The 16,099-nt window shown below is 40.0% G+C and overlaps 1 pseudogene; it reads left to right on the top strand.

The window, feature by feature from the left end:
* The first annotated feature begins 566 nt into the window (after nt 1-566).
* On the top strand, nt 567-13,855 carry LOC125112477 (patched domain-containing protein 3-like; annotated as a pseudogene).
* Nucleotides 13,856-16,099: the final 2,244 nt, after the last annotated feature.

The raw sequence follows: 16,099 nt of genomic DNA, 5'->3' as shown, positions 1-16,099 counted from the left end.
CTGGAAAAACTGCATGTGTGTGTGTGTGTGTGTGTGTGTGTGTGTGTGTGTGTGTGTAAACTATGTGGTATGGCTCAAATCATACCACACTGATAGCTAGATGCTAATTGGGGAATAGACAAGTCCAGCTCATAGTTGAAGCAGCAGAATGTTGGCTCAGTGTTAGTGCATTAGAATAAAAGGGATTATGATAGAAAATCGTCTCTCAGGTATTCAAATGGAATCGAAGATACATTGCTAATCCCATTTCACCTAACACCCAGTCAGCCAGGTTGCCTGACTCATCATAAAAAACACCCTCCCTGGAGACTGGGAGTAGGGTCTACTGTGCCATGTGCAAACAGGAGGATGTACAAAAACACAGTGTTATGACAGAGCAAGGAGTGATAAATTGTGTTGTGGATTCAGTGGCAATTGGAGAAAGTAGTATCCAAACAGAGACTGGGCAAGACAAACAAGACCTCAAGAGAGGGACAAAGAAAATGGTTTGATCTCTTTAACTTTTAATGGCTGCTAATATATGAAGACTCTGTTTCTTTTTTTAAGTAGGTGTTGGGGTCGATGACATGTTTATCATGCTTGCTGCCTGGCAGAGGCCAACATCATGGATAACTTAAAAGAGCCGATGTCCCATGTCTATTCCAAAGCGGCAGGGCCCATTACAATCACCACCATCACCAATGTCCTGGCTCTCGAGACAGAATTGTGACCTCTTTCAGGTCCTTACAGTACTTCTGCATCTGTACAGGAACAACACTGCTCTTCTGTTATCTTTATAACATCACCTGCTTTGGAGCATTTATGGCCTTGGATGGTAAAAGAGAAGTGATCCGTCTACGCTGGTTGAAGAAGCCAGAAACTCCCGACCAAAAATGTTTGTCATTAAAAAAGTCCTGCTGTAACCCATGCAATTCTCTCCCAGAGGAACAAGCAGATGATATCCATCCAATGAATTTGTTCTTTAGAGACTATTTTGGTCCTTTTCTCACAAGACCAGAGGCCAAGGTTTTTGCGGTGCTTCTGTACACGCTGTGCCTCATACTTAGTATGTATGGGTGTTTCCATGTGCAGGAAGGTTTAGATCTTCGAAATTTGGCAAGTGATGACGCCTGTATCTCACCATATTTTAATGTAGAAGAAGAGTATTTTTCAAGTTATGGTCCCAGGGTCATGGTTATCGTTACTGAAGCTCTTGACTACTGGGATGAAGCTGCTAGGCAAAAACTCGAAAAATGTCTGCAAGATTTCAAAAACAACATCTATGTGGATAAAAATCTTACAGAGTTTTGGTTTTGAGAATATGTGGAATTTATGGAAAGCCACTGTCAAAATGTAAATGACAGGGATATTTCTTTTAAAAAGTATGCTCAACTCTATAACAGATTTTCCACTTTTTGGATATGATATTAATGTTTCATCATCACATGAAATCATTTGTTCCCGGGCCTTCATTCAGACCATGGGCATTTCTTCTTCAGCCTATATGAAGCTGCTGTCACTGCAGTTCTGAGACTTGGCTACAGAGTGTGAAATTCCCCTAATGGTGTATAAACACGCATTCGCATATTTTGATCAGTAGTCTGCAATAGTAGAAAACACTGTTTGAAATGTAATTGTTGCATCAACAGCAATGTTTATTGTTTCCTTATTGTTAATTCCTCGTCCACTGTGTTCCTTGTGGGTGACTCTTGCTATTGCTTCTGTGATTGTGGGAGTGACGGGGTGCATGGCATTCTGGAATGTCAATCTTGATTCCATATCCATGATTAACCTTGTCATTTGTGTAGGGTTTTCTGGTGATTCTTCTGCTCGCATTTCCTATGCCTTTGTTTCCAGTTCAAAGTCTTTGGTAAACCAAATAACCACTGAGGCATTGTATCTGCTAGGATACCCCATGCTACAGAGTGCAGTTTCAACAATAAGAGAGGTGTGTGTCTTATCTGCAGCTAAAGCATACATCCTGCGAACACTTTTTAAGGTTATGTTACTTGTTATGGTATTTGGAGCTGCTCATGGCCTCATTTTTACTCCAGGATTCTTAACATTTTTGTTTGTTTGTTTGAATAACCACTAACAAATCCAAGACCAATTACAGAAGTCCTGATTGCCCAACCCCACCTGATAAAAATGCGCTATAAAGAATAGTCAGTAAACTAAAAACAAAGGAATGTTTCCTTCACTTGGGAATCCCAGTTTTAAATCCCAGTTATTGAAAATATCCTAAGAAAAATTAGTCTCACATTAAAATGCCTTTGCTAGATGAGGAAGTGTTATCATCTTTATTGTGATCTACACAATCAAGCACAAGGTATAACTTTCCAGTTATTTCTTATTTCATCATTAGAAGTTTTGCCTGAAATTCAAACATTTTATGTATGGTACTATAAATGGAATATTATTTTCATTGTACTTCCTATATGCATTATTAGGTAAAAATGCAACTGATGGTTATTTATTCTGCCATTTGGGAGTTTTTCTATTTATTTTCTTTCTTTCTTTCATTTTTTTTTTTCTGGTATTTTTGTCTTTTCGAGGGCCATACTTGCAGCATATGGAGGTTCCTAGGCTAGGGGTCTAATCAGAGCTGTAGCTCCCAGCCTATGCCACAGCCACAGCAATGCAGGATCTGCGCCGCATCTGTGACCCACACCACAGCTCACGGCAACGCTGGATCCTTAACCCACTGAGCAAGGGCAGGGATCAAACCCGCAACCTCATGGTTCCTATTCGGATTCGTTAATCACTGCACCACGACAGGAACTCCTTCTATACATTTTCTTAATGGTGTATTTTGACGAACTGAAGCTTTTAAAGTTTTGGGACCCAATTTATCATTTTTTTTAAGTTTATGTTTTCTGTATCCTCTGTAAGAAATCTTTGCCTAATCCAAGATTATAAAAATGCATCTATGTTTTTCTTATCAAAGCTAGCTGTTTTATTTTGCATTTAGGACCATGATTCATAGACTTTCGTTTGTTGAGAAATACGGATAGAGGTTCATTTTCTTCCCCTTAGAGTTATCCAATTGTCTCAGCATCATTAATGAAAAGCCTCTCCTTTCAGCAGAGGATTAACTTGGCACCTCTGACAAAGAACCAATTGAAAATTTGGGTATGGCTCCATTTTTGTGCACTGATCTATTTGTCTGTACTAAAGCGGATAACACATTGCATTGATGACTGAAGCTTTATATTAATTACTGAAATTAGTTTGGGTAAGTTACCCAACATTTTTCCTCTTTTCCAAATTGTTCTGGCTATTCTAGGCTCTTTGCATTTAGATACTAATTTTATTTATTATTTTTTAAATTTTAATTTTTTTTTTTTTGGCTTTTTAGTGTCCCTTCCCACCTGCAGCATAGGGAGGTTCCCAGGCCACGGGTCTAATTGGAGCTACAGCTGCTGGCCTACACAACAGCTCACAGCAATGCCAGATCCTTAACCAGAGGGAGGCCAGGGATTGAACCCACAACCTCATGGTTCCTGGTTGGATTTGTTTCTGCTGAGCCATAATGGGAACTCTGAGATACTAATTTTAGAATCACTTGTCAATTTATTAAAAAAAAAAAAAAAAAAGCCCGCTGGGCTTGAAATAGCAAAAACATCTCTCCCCCAAAAGCTCACACCTCCCCCACAACTCATCCTAAACAAGATTTGAAGGTTAGTGATGAATCAGGAAAAACATCTGCAGTATATGGCAGAATTAGTATTACACACACATGAAGAATATTAACACACACTCATTCTTAAATACAATTGACAGAATAGGGAAAAATGTGGCATATGACAAAGAGCTATTATTTCCACTATATAAAGACTTTATTCATGAAAAATATGAACACTAATATAAGAAGGGCAAGGCATATAAAAGAAAATTCATTAAAAGATAATACGTAAAAGAAAAAAATCTTACCAATCAAAAGAAAGGCAATATAAGTGAAAAATTATTACTCGGACAACAATGAGAAAGATTAACAATATACAGTACAGAAGACCTTTTTCCTATTCCCAGTGCTAGGTCTTTATGTTCTTTGAGCCAACAACTCAACTTCCAAGTACACAATGCACAGTTAGCTGGATAAGTACACATAGATATAAAAATCAGGATGCTCATTAGAGCACTGCTCCTCTTTGTGGAAAACTAGTAACACTGTAAATATCTTTCACTAAGGGTTGAGTAAATTAAAGTATAGCAGTCAGATGGAATTAAGTGGTCCTTTACAATGATGTACCTCTGTATTCACCGACACAGAATAATGTGCAAATTGTGTGTTGGGAGCAGGGGGATGGTAAGCCTGTGGAAAAAAACATGATACAATCCTGTCTTCTGGAAAACTGCATATAAACATGTGTAACAATGTGCAGGTATCTAACATATTTTATAGGCTGTTCATGAATATGTAGACATTGGTTAAAGGTGAACTTTTTTCTCTATGTATTTCATACTGTTTCAATTCTCCTTTTTAGAATGAGCCTGTGTTATCTTTATAGCCAGGAGAAGCCTATCGTATTTTAAAAAACACTTATAAGCCTATGATAAAGATGTCACTTCAGTAAAACCTGCCAGCCTTTTTACTGAGCAGGAACTAGAAAGTAAATTAACAACAAACCAAAACCCTCCTGTCTGTAAGGAAGATTTCAGGGCAACCATCGCCTCACATTCTACTCTAAATCGTTTATTACAGGGAGTTCCCATTGTGGCTCAGTGGTTAATGGAGCCGACTAGGATCCAGGAGGTTGTGGGTTTGATCCCTGGCCTCACACAGTGGATTAAGGATCCAGCGTTGCCATGAACTGTGGTGTAGGTTGCAGATGCGGCTGGGATCCCCAGTTGCTGTGGCTCTGGCGTAGGCCAGCGGCGACAGCTCCAACTCGACCCCTAGCCTGGGAACCTCCATATGCCACGGGCGTAGCCCTAAAAACACAAAAGACAAAAGACAAAAAAAAAGATGACAATGAAACCAACATTCCTAAACTTCAATATATTTTACTCTGGTCTAGTCCAACATTTTCCAAATTGTTTTCTGTTGCACATTACTGTTCTGATTAAGTATATTTCAGGGATGGGACAAAGAGGCCATCAATCATGTCAAGTATTGTAGATTTGAAAAAAATTAACAGGAAAAAAAACTAGACATACAGTTAGTTACTTTTGTTTAGAAGAAAATGTGTGTTGGAAATTCTGTGCCACTCAAGAGAACGTCCTTACCATGAATGCGCTCATACAGTGCATGGGCACTGCTGTGTCCCTCTGTGACTGACACCCAGACAGCACTTGCCCTTCAACCACCATGACGAAGTACATCTCCCGCTGACGCCTGCTGATCAGTTCTACTGTTTTATCATGTTGTAAAAATATACTTAGAATTTTAATTATAGCATATGTGGGAATCAGATATATGAATATATTTTTATAAAGTTTATACATACTAAATATATTAGCAATCCTATTTTAGATAGGCAGAGCTAGAAAGGAAGGAAGGAAGAGGGGAAGAAAGGCAGACAGACATAGACACTGAGACTCTTGGGTGTTTTTGACAGCTAATGCTACCTTACTCAGCAGGACCACGAAGAGGTCTAGTTAGCAGAGAATACAGATCAGGACAGGTAGGTTCACAGGCAAATGAAAAGACGCCAGTACGTAAACACTGGGTATCAGTACTAAAAACAACAACAACAAAGTTGGCAGATTCAACTTTTATACATATTTATACTAACAAAGATGAAAAATAATTTTTTTCTAAGTATTGCTTCATTCCTCTTCTACCCAACAACTGCCCTTAGTGTGAGTTCAGTCTAGACTGTCTTTATAAAACTTTAAAGAAACATGTTCCATGGCAATGATTCTCTGTGGCAGACAAGATAATGTTTTGTTTTGTTTTTTAACTTTTTTTTTTTTCAGTCCAGAATCCGAGGCTGAGGCATTGCATTTGGCCATCAGTCTGTTTATTCTCCTATTTATTTATTTATTTTTTGCCTTTCAGGGCTGCATCCACAGCATATGGAAGTTCACAGGCTAGGGGTCTAATTGGAGCTACAGCTGGTGGCCTACACCACAGCCACAGCAACGTGGGATCTGAGCCGAGTCTGCGACCTACACCACAGCTCATGGCAACGCCAGATCCTTAACCCACTGACTGAGGCCAGGGATTGAACCCTCAACCTCATGGTTCCTAGTTGGATTCATTTCCGCTGTGCCACAACAGGAGCTCCCAGATGTTTTTTTAATACTGTTTTCAAATATTCTGAAGAGATTATATATTTTAAAAATTTAAGTAAAACAAGTCTCTGTCTGATTAGTGAATTATAACTATTTATTGTTTATCCTTTAATCAACATAAATCTGCCAAGTTATTTAACACAAATTGCTCATTCACTTCTAGAGCACCACACATACTAATTTCTGCTTTTCCCAAAGTACAAGTTTAATATTTATAGAAAATACATTTAAAAATTTCTTACCTGTATTCCAAGTTTAGCCTTATTTCCATCCACTGAAATTGTTTTCACCTTAAAGTCAACACCTTGAAAAAAGGAAAATTTTGTTAAGAAGTGCAGTAAAACATACTGTTAAAAGCAATTACCAGGAGTTCCCATCGTGGCGCAGTGGTTAACGAATCCAACTAGGAACCATGAGGTTGCGGGTTCGGTCCCTGCCCTTGCTCAGTGGGTTAACGATCCGGCGTTGCCGTGAGCTGTGGTGTAGGTTGCAGACACGGCTCGGATCCCGCATTGCTGTGGCTCTGGCGTAGGCCGGTGGCTACAGCTCCGATTCAACCCCTAGCCTGGGAACCTCCATATGCCGTGGGAGCGGCCCAAGAAATAGCAACAACAACAACAACAACAAAAAAAGCAATTACCAGAGTTTCCTCCATGGTTTAGTGGTTAAGGAACCTGACTGGGATTCATGAGGATGTGGGTTCAATCCCTGGCCTTGGTCAGTGGATTAGGGATCTGGTGTTGCCGTGAGTTGTGGTGTAGGTCACAGACACAGCTCGGCTGTGGTGCAGGCTGGTGGCTGCAGCTCCAATTCGAACCCTAGCCTGGGAAACCTCCATATGCTGCAGGTGCAGCCCTAAGGAGCAGAAAAAAAAAAAATTACGAATGTTACCTGTAATCCCCATGGTAACCACTATGAAAATAACTAAAATATATACAGAAAAGGAAGTGAGAGAACATTGAAAGAGTACACTAGGAAAACACACACACACAGAAGGTAGTAGTTAAGGGTATGAAGATAAAAGAAAAGGTGCACTCAAGTTTAGCAGCTTAGGATTCAGTCAGGAAAAATGAAGACCAAATGCTTGTAGAATTCAAACATTCACCTAACTGGACTTGATGAAAAAATAAAAATCGTATTGGAAAAAAGGAAATCCAGTGTAAGGTGGTGACTGACTCTGCACATTAAAGCCAAGAGCTAGATTCACTGCACCAATATAGAGAAGATGATCTCTGGACAAGGTTCGGGGCCATTTTCCAGGGGCTCCCTTAGTTTTTTTTCTTTTTTTGGTGGCGCCTATGGCATGAGGAAATTCCTGGGCCAGGGATCCAACACGTACCACTGCAGTGACAACATCGGATCTTTTAACTGCTAGGCCGTCAGAGAACTCCTCCTAGCCATTTAAAAGAGCATTGTCCACAGCTAGCCAACACCCGAAATCAGATTCTGAGGGCAACTTGGAGGACTGATAAAATTATAAAAGGCTCACTCACTCCCTTTGTCTTTACTTTTGCTTGTTTTTATATTAAAAAACATTCGTTTTATATAACTTGTCAATAAACACTTGAAAATGCACAACTGCAAAAACAATTTACACACAAAAACATCTGTGCCCAATCCTCTAAGAATCTCCACAAGTGAAAGAGGAATGCTCAAAGTGCAGAGAAAATGTGCATGTACTGATTTATGTAAAGAGAAGACATGCTCCACCAGAAGTCACAGAAGGTTCTAGTATAGCAGCCGCCCCCACCTCTTCCTTTCCAGGAAAAGTAGTTGACACATACCATCAGGCTTAACTGAACAGTAGCTGCCTGCATGTCCTAAAAGAGTATCAAAATTAATGTGCAATCTATCCCCCTGGCCAGAGGGAAAACATTAGCTCAAGAAGCTGGGAAAGTAACTTTCAAAAGATCTTATTAGCTTGTCACAATTAATTCAGAACAGCCACAACTAAAATGAACAGCACCCTCATATACTAAATGCTTCCTAGGACACCTGTCACCAATATGTAAATATATCAGTAATTATTGGATGATTTCTGGTGATCCATCACACACACAGATTAGGTAATAAAAATGAATTTCAAAATGTGCAGTATGTGGACTTTCTGTAAACCAAAGATTTAAAAAACAAATAGTTTGCTGCTTTGGGCTAAGGTAATAAAGGAGTTGATAAAGTCATGCCTAGAATGATGGGCAACCATGAGTTAAAGGACAGTGCTGATAATACAATCCAAGGAAAACCCAAGTGTACAATTTCATTGCAGTGTAACAAACAAAAAATCATGTATATTAAATAATCCTGTATTCACTAGGTCTAGATAAAGAAATATGCCACAACATCTATATAAAAAATATGAAATTATTTACATCTTACTTATATGGCTTTAAAAAACCCAAAACTTGAGAAGATGTGGCTGAGAGAAACAGCTGTGACTTGGTGCAGGAACTAAACAAAGAGCACTGGTTCAAACTCGATGTTTCCAGAATGTTTGTGTTCTCCTCCCCTCTCTCAATCTTGTCTTTCTCTCTTATAATTTTCTGTTTCTGCACATATATCTTAGCAGTCTAAGGGCTGTCTCTGCCATATGCATAATTTTATGTCACTGTCTCCAGGTTACTCAAAAAAAGGTTAAGAAAACTGGAATAAAAATGAGGACATGAGCAGCTCCAAACACCATAACAAAAACATAATCTTAAAAAATGTTCTGTCCTGCTGTATAACACTGGCAACTATATCTAGTCACTTATGATGGAGCATGATAATGTGAGAAAAAAGAATGTATATGTGTATGTGTGACTGGGTCACCTTGCTGTACAGTAGAAACTGACAGAACTCTGTAAACCATCTATAATGGAAAAAAAATCATCATAAAGAAAATGTTCTGAAGATGTATTCTCTAGCTGCAGTTAAGATACACATCCCTGTTATTGTTGAAACTGCACTTTGTAGCATGGGGTAGCCTAGCAGATACAATGCCTCAATGGTTATTTGGCTTTGAACTGGAAACAAAGCCATAGGGAATGTGTGCAGAAAAATCATCAGAAAACCCTACACAAATGACAAGATTAATCATGGATATAGAATCAAGATCGACATTCCAGGAGTTTCTGCTGTGGCACAGTGGAAACGAATCTGACTAGGAACCATGAGGTTGCAGGTTCCATCCCTGGCCTCGCTCAGTGGGTTAAGGATCCGGCGTTGCTGTGAGCTGTGGTGTAGGTCACAGATGTGGCTTGGATCCCACATTGCTGTGGCTGTGATGTAGGCTGGAAGCTACAGCTCCAACTCGACTCCTAGCCTGGGAACTTCCATATGCCACAGATGTGACCCTAAAAAGACAACAAAAAAATAAAAGAAAAAAGAAAAGTGTGAAGTCCAGCATCTTCAAACAAGTAGTATGACTGTTACCTAAGTGGAAAGAAGAGACTCGGTAAAGAGTGAAGGCAGAAAGGTGACCAGATGGCCAGAGTAGGTATCCTCTGGCAAATGCCAGGTAGGGTTATGAAATCAAGCAGTAACAGGGAGCTATAAGCTTTCAAAGAAAGGAAGGGCAGGAACTGCTCTGCATTTTGAAAAGTTAATGCTAGAAAAGAAATGCAAGAAAATCAAGAGAACAGCTGCAATGATTACAGTTAAGAGATAATGAAGGACTAAGCCTAGGAAACAGTAAAGAAATTAGAAAGGAAGGCATGAAATGGAAGGAAAAGAGACCATAAGAGTATTCCAAGATTTTGTCTCCCAGGATTATTTTAATATAAGGCAAAAGAATCAGTTATTAAAAGCTCTTCAGAAATAAAATCTAAGCTTTTAGTAAAGCCCTGGGTTTGTAAAACTAATCAATTTTCCTTCTCATTACCTCCTAAGTAGGACGAGACTGTTCTATTGACCTGTCTGCCTTAATAAAAATCAAAGCAACAGTTATCACACATCCTAATTTCAGGAAAGAAATAAAAGAAGACTTCCTCAGATTGTAATTATTGCTGCTAAAGTTTTGGGTTTGTTTGGGGTTTTTTTGTTGTTGTTGTTTGTTTGTTTGTTTTTTGTATATTGCAAAACATAATGATGTCTTGGTAGCTTTCAAACCCACTGTCACTAATTCTATTTGAAGCATTAACTCTCCCTTTCCTGGTTTTGCTTTTTGTTTACCATAAAACTGGCACCACAAAAGCAAATAAAACAGAAGAATCAAATTACAGATTTTCCTACTTAACACTGAACCCTCTTGAGTATAATTTTACTTACCTCCAACATGAAATTAGGTGACAGCACTAATAAACATCTTAAAAGCTACTCACAATGAAATAAGAGTTTTAACTAAGGAACAGCTGCCCCCTCCGCTAAAAAAGCAGCTGAAAGCCTTTTGAGCTATGCTCCCCTCATACCATCCTTCTTGTAATAATGTAGCAACTATGTACCCTATGTCCAAGCCAGCAGTCCTGCTGATGGTGTTCCTAGCATTGCTTATCAGTTCTGCTTCTATAACCTTGCTTGCTCAGTTTCTTAGGGAGGATCACTGCCTGCTCCCAGAAGGGGGGAGATCCCAGGATGCTTACATGGGAAAAACAAGACCCTGTAATGTATAAAGGTTGCTGAGAACAAAGACCTGGTGCTCAGACTCTGGAGGTGACTCCTAAGAGCCCGCACCCGTGCTGAATAAACCTTGCTTTTCCACATCTCCGAGTGCCGTTTGTCTCCTGCTGCTGCCATGGTTTTTGCAGTTTCCACAACGATAAAAAGATTTTTCTTCTCTCCCCAACATTAAACTTTAATAAAAGTGAAGATTTCACTAAAAATTTCAGTTATGATTTCAGAATAGAAAAGGCATGTGTCTATACTTGGTCACCAGAGAAAATATTATTACAAAAATGTGGCAGTAATAATAATACCATAACACTAATGTAAATAACAATGGTACTATCACTTACTGAAGTCAACAACATGCCAGACAGAACAATAGATGGAAGCAGTAACTACCACCGTTCTACTTGGAGGAGACCAGATTTATAACTCATCAGTGTCATTAAGACGAGTCCTCATTTCTTAATTTACAAATGAAATTGTCCAAAAAGAATGGGGATATAAGGGGCACGGGAGGGGGGCAGCAATTTAAGTAACAGAGGTCTCTATAATCCTTTCGAGTTTCTGAAACACCCTGCTACTTCTTTTCTAGGCTAGCCACAGAATCAAAGACTCTTACCTGTTTAACACTAGATGGGGCTGAGAGATTTCTACTTCAACCTCACTTTTAAAATGAAGAAATGAAGGCGCAGAGCATTCGGTGTTACACACAAGGTCACACAAGTAGCAGCACAAAGTTTCATGATTCTGATCTCCTGGCTGTTCTCACACATACTCATTACTTGAAAAATAACCCACTAACTTGAATTAGTTCGGACATTCTTTGCTGTGCAATGATTTTTCAACAACACAAATGATACCTCACTTTCACTAACTCTAGATCAATAAAGAAATAAAAACAATACGTTAGATCAACCCTGTAAGATTATATCCATAACAAATGTTTTCGTTTTCGTACTAACTCACCTTAAAAAACAAAGGCTTCTCAAGCCATTTATTCTCAACTTATCCAGAAAGGTAAGTGTTTAACGTTGTTTTTCCACAGCATATCACATTTACTAATAATATATATCTAGCTAGAAAAATAAGCCAAATTTCTCCCTAAATGCAACCCTTTTATTGAAAGAGGTGATGGTGTTGAAATTTTGCAGTGAGCAGTTCATAATAATAATTCACCACTAAGTTTTTAGGAAAAGTTTGGAGATTAGATCCAATTAAGTTTGTTTGAGGGGCAGTAACGATGAAAACCAATAAATCCACTTAACAGATTTTACTCTAGAGGGAGAGCATGAATTATGTAAACACTGTACCTCCAGTTAAACTTCGACTAGATCACCCATTCACGCATCCAATACACCTAGAAAAGGTGCCAACCAACCATATTTTGGGTTGAACCACATGAAATGACATTCAACCATTCTCAACTTCACAATCAGCAATTTCACATGACTTGACCTAAATGAGGGTCACACTTCAAGAAGAAAAAAGATCACAGGGCCATGGAATTCCTATTAAGACAATGTTTATATATTACCTAACTGTTTAACCCTCAAATACAATAAACCAAGATCATGAACATTATTTTATTGAGCTCTTTAATACACACACAGATATACACAAATCATACTATTTTGTTAGCCCATGGTGTTTCATTAATTCATTCCTTTTATGTACAAATCCCTCCCTCCAATACTGTATACATTAAATGAGGGAAACCATGAACATGTATTGTCATCCTTTAAAAATACGTAAAGTTTCAGAACATATTACAGAAAAAGATTTCAAATCCTCAAATATCTAAGAAAATAGACTTAAGTGATTTGAAAGATACATTTATCAGGAGGTATAGCTAAAATATGACATTGCTTGGAAATTTTATACAGATAAATAAAATCTACATAAACCTCCTGGAATTTGGCTACTAGTTACAAATCAAAGCCGCCTAGAATAAACCTTACTCCTAATCAGGTGGCAAAGATTTTAACTTCACCTGGAGAACTATTTTAAGACCTGGATGAAATCACAACCCCTCTTGCAACACCCACCAGGCTCCACCTCTCCCAGGGCCTCTTATACTCAACTCTAATTAGAGTCAATATTATTTTCCCTAAGAAAGAGTCGAAAAAGAAAAGACACTACTTATGTGTTGTTCTACCTCTATATGACGTGGCAGAATGAGAAGTAACAAAGACATTCGATTTTCACCAGTGGCCCACAGCTTACACCCTAGCATCTTAGCCTAAGTGAATTATTCAAGTAGGCAGAAGACCGATGAGTTCTTTCACAGATGACTCATCAAAACAAAAACAAAAACAAAAACCAACCTGCACCGGAATAGCCCAGGAGTGTGACCTAGGGAGTCGCGAAACTTCCTGTGGAAAAGACTACGTATTCGCAGAAAGCCCGACAGAAATCCCACCGTGGTTTAGTGACAACTCTCCACTCGCGGGGTGACAGGCGGCCTGAGCCCGGACGGGCCCAGCGAGGCCTCTGACTTTGCCGGACGCGGACCCACACCCGCCGGCCGAGTGGCGCCGTCGGAACTGCTTTCCTCCGGGTGCACAGGAGGGGAAGCGACCCAGAAGCCAGCCTGGCGGAGGCCGCGGACCTGGCGGGCGCGAGGGTGCGGGGAGCAGGGCCCCAGGCGCGAGGCCGGGCCGCCCAGCCCGACCAACGGCCGGCCGCCGCCGTTTACCGTTCCCGCCGCGGCCCAGCAGCCAGCGGCGACCCAAGCAGAAAGAGCCCCGCCGCCCTCGCCACGGCCGCAGACCCGCCTCACCTGGGCTTGCCCGCGCCTCTCTCGCGGATGGTGAGGATCTTCAGCGTAGTCAGCACGATCTCGTCCATCCTGACCGTCCATCCTGACCGTCCATCCCGACCGTCCATCCTGACCCTGCTCGGTTCCCGGCCCGCCGGGCCCCCCGCGTCGGCCTCTTTCAACTCTGGGGGGAGCGCATGCGCAGCGCCCAGCCCCGCCCCGCGGCTGTCACCTTCCTTTCACACCTGGAGTTCATATTGTAGGAGCCTCGGACGCCCCGGTTACCCCTGGAAGTAGTCCTCCGTCTGCGCCCAAACCCAGAGTCCCAGGCGTCTCTCCGACGGTAAGCCCTCCCTTGCATCAAGTGCAGAAGGAGAGAGCTGGGCGCGATTTCACCTACCTCGCAGGCTCTTCCTCCTCTCCAGTCCTAGCTTTCAGTCCTAGCTTCCAGTCCTAGCTTGACCCTCATCCTGTGGTGCCGGTACTTGGAAAAAGACTGAGTTAGCTTAGGGGAGCATAGTGTTTTATTTCAGCAGCTGCTCCCAACAGCTGCATTGCAGTGTGAAAAGTCTTGTGCTTGAAGGCAGATTACCTGACTTTAGGTCCCAACTACTGTATAACCGCTTTATATTACGTAGACTTTTGAGCCTGTTTTACAGTCAGCGGCAATAATACTTCTTATAATACCAGCTTTCTTAGGATTGCTGTGAAGATTCGAAGAGGTATTTTGTGATGGCACTTTGTAAATTGAAGTGCTTTATAAAAGGTGTGATGAAGTATTAACTTCCTGGCTTACCCGCTGTTAGATTGAGAAGTACCCTTCACATCTCAGTCACATTGAAAGAGAGACATAAACCTCAGGTAGATCAGGTGCATGCAGACCTCTGGTGATGCAACTTCGTTTTTTAACATATATTTTTTATTTTTATAATGATTTTTATTTTTTCTATTATAGCTGGTTTACAGTGTTCTGTTACAGTTTTCTACTATACAGCAAAGTGACCCAGTCACATATATATATATATATATATATATATATATATATATATACACACATATATATGTATACATTCTTTTTCTCACATTATCCTCCATCATGCTCCATCACAAGTGACTAGATAATAGTTCCCAGTTCTATACAGCAGGATCTCATTGCTTATCCATTCCAAAGGCAATAGTTTGCATGTATTAACCCCAGATGCCCAGTCCATCCCATTCCCTCCCCCTCCCCCTTGGCAACTACAAGTCTATTCCTCAAGTCCATGAGTTTCTTTTCTGTGGAAAAGTTCATTTGTGCCCTATGGTAGATTCCAGATACAAGTGATACCACATGGTATGTCTTTCTCTTTCTGACTTACTTTACTTAGTATGAGAGTCTCTAGTTCCATCCATGTTGCTGCACATGGCATTATTTTGTTCTTTTTTTATGGCTGAGAAGTATTAATTGTGTATATATGCCACATCTTCTTAAACCATTCATCTGTTGATGGACATTTAGGTTGTTTCCATGTCTTGGCTATTGTGAATAGTGCTGCAATGAATATACAGGTGCATGTGTCTTTTTCAAAGAAAGCTTTGTCTGGATATATGCCCAAGAGTGGGATTCCTGGGTCATATGGTAGTTCTATATCTAATTTTGTGAGGTACCTCCATACTCTTTTCCATAGTGGTTGTACCAATTTATATTCCCACCAACACTGTAGGAGGGTTCCCTTTTCTCCACACCCTCTCCAGCATTTGTTATTTACGGACTTATTAATGATGGTCATTCTGACAGGTGTGAAATGGTACCCCATAGTAGTTTTGATTTGCATTTCTCTAATAATCGGTGATGCTGAGCATTTTTTCATGTGCTTGTTGGCCATCTGTATATCTTGTTTAGAGAAATGTCTATTCAGGTCTTTTGCCCATTTTTCCACTGGGTTGTTGGTGTTTTTGCTGTTGAGTTGTATAAGTTGTCTGTATATTTTAGAGATTAAGCCATTGTCAGTTGCATTGTTGGAAACTATTTTCTCCCATTCCGTAGGTTGTCTTTTTGTTTTCTTTTTGGTTTCCTTTGCTATGCAAAAGCTTGTTAGTTTGATTAGGTCCCGTTGGCTTATCTCTGCTTTTATTTCTGTTGTCTTGGGAGACTGACCTGAGAAAACATTTGTAAGATTGATGTAAGAGAATGTTTTGCCTATGTTCTCTTCTGGGAGTTTGATGGTGTCTTGTCTTATGATTAAGTCTTCAAGCCATTTTGAGTTTATTTTTGTGTGGTGGTGCAACTTCAGATGAACTGTTATTCATAAAGAACTACTACACTGCAGCTCTAGGAATTGTGTGTACATTCTTTGTCTTAAGTTATAAATCTTAGCGAAGGTATCAAACCTCATAAATGGTAACTGGCATTGTGCCTGGTACATGACAGACACTAAATAAACTCTAGCCTCCCGTTGCATCTTCTTATACTTGCAAGTGCCAGATATAATAGATATTTATTAAAGAGTGTAAATGAATAAAATTTAAAATAAAGTAAGGAATAAATTTTTTAAATACCTG

The sequence above is a fragment of the Phacochoerus africanus genome, chromosome 12, assembly GCF_016906955.1.
Source record: "Phacochoerus africanus isolate WHEZ1 chromosome 12, ROS_Pafr_v1, whole genome shotgun sequence".
Classification (NCBI taxonomy): domain Eukaryota; kingdom Metazoa; phylum Chordata; class Mammalia; order Artiodactyla; family Suidae; genus Phacochoerus; species Phacochoerus africanus.
The sequence above is the reverse complement of the archived record's forward strand: the minus strand, read 5'-3'. Positions and strand labels throughout refer to the sequence as shown.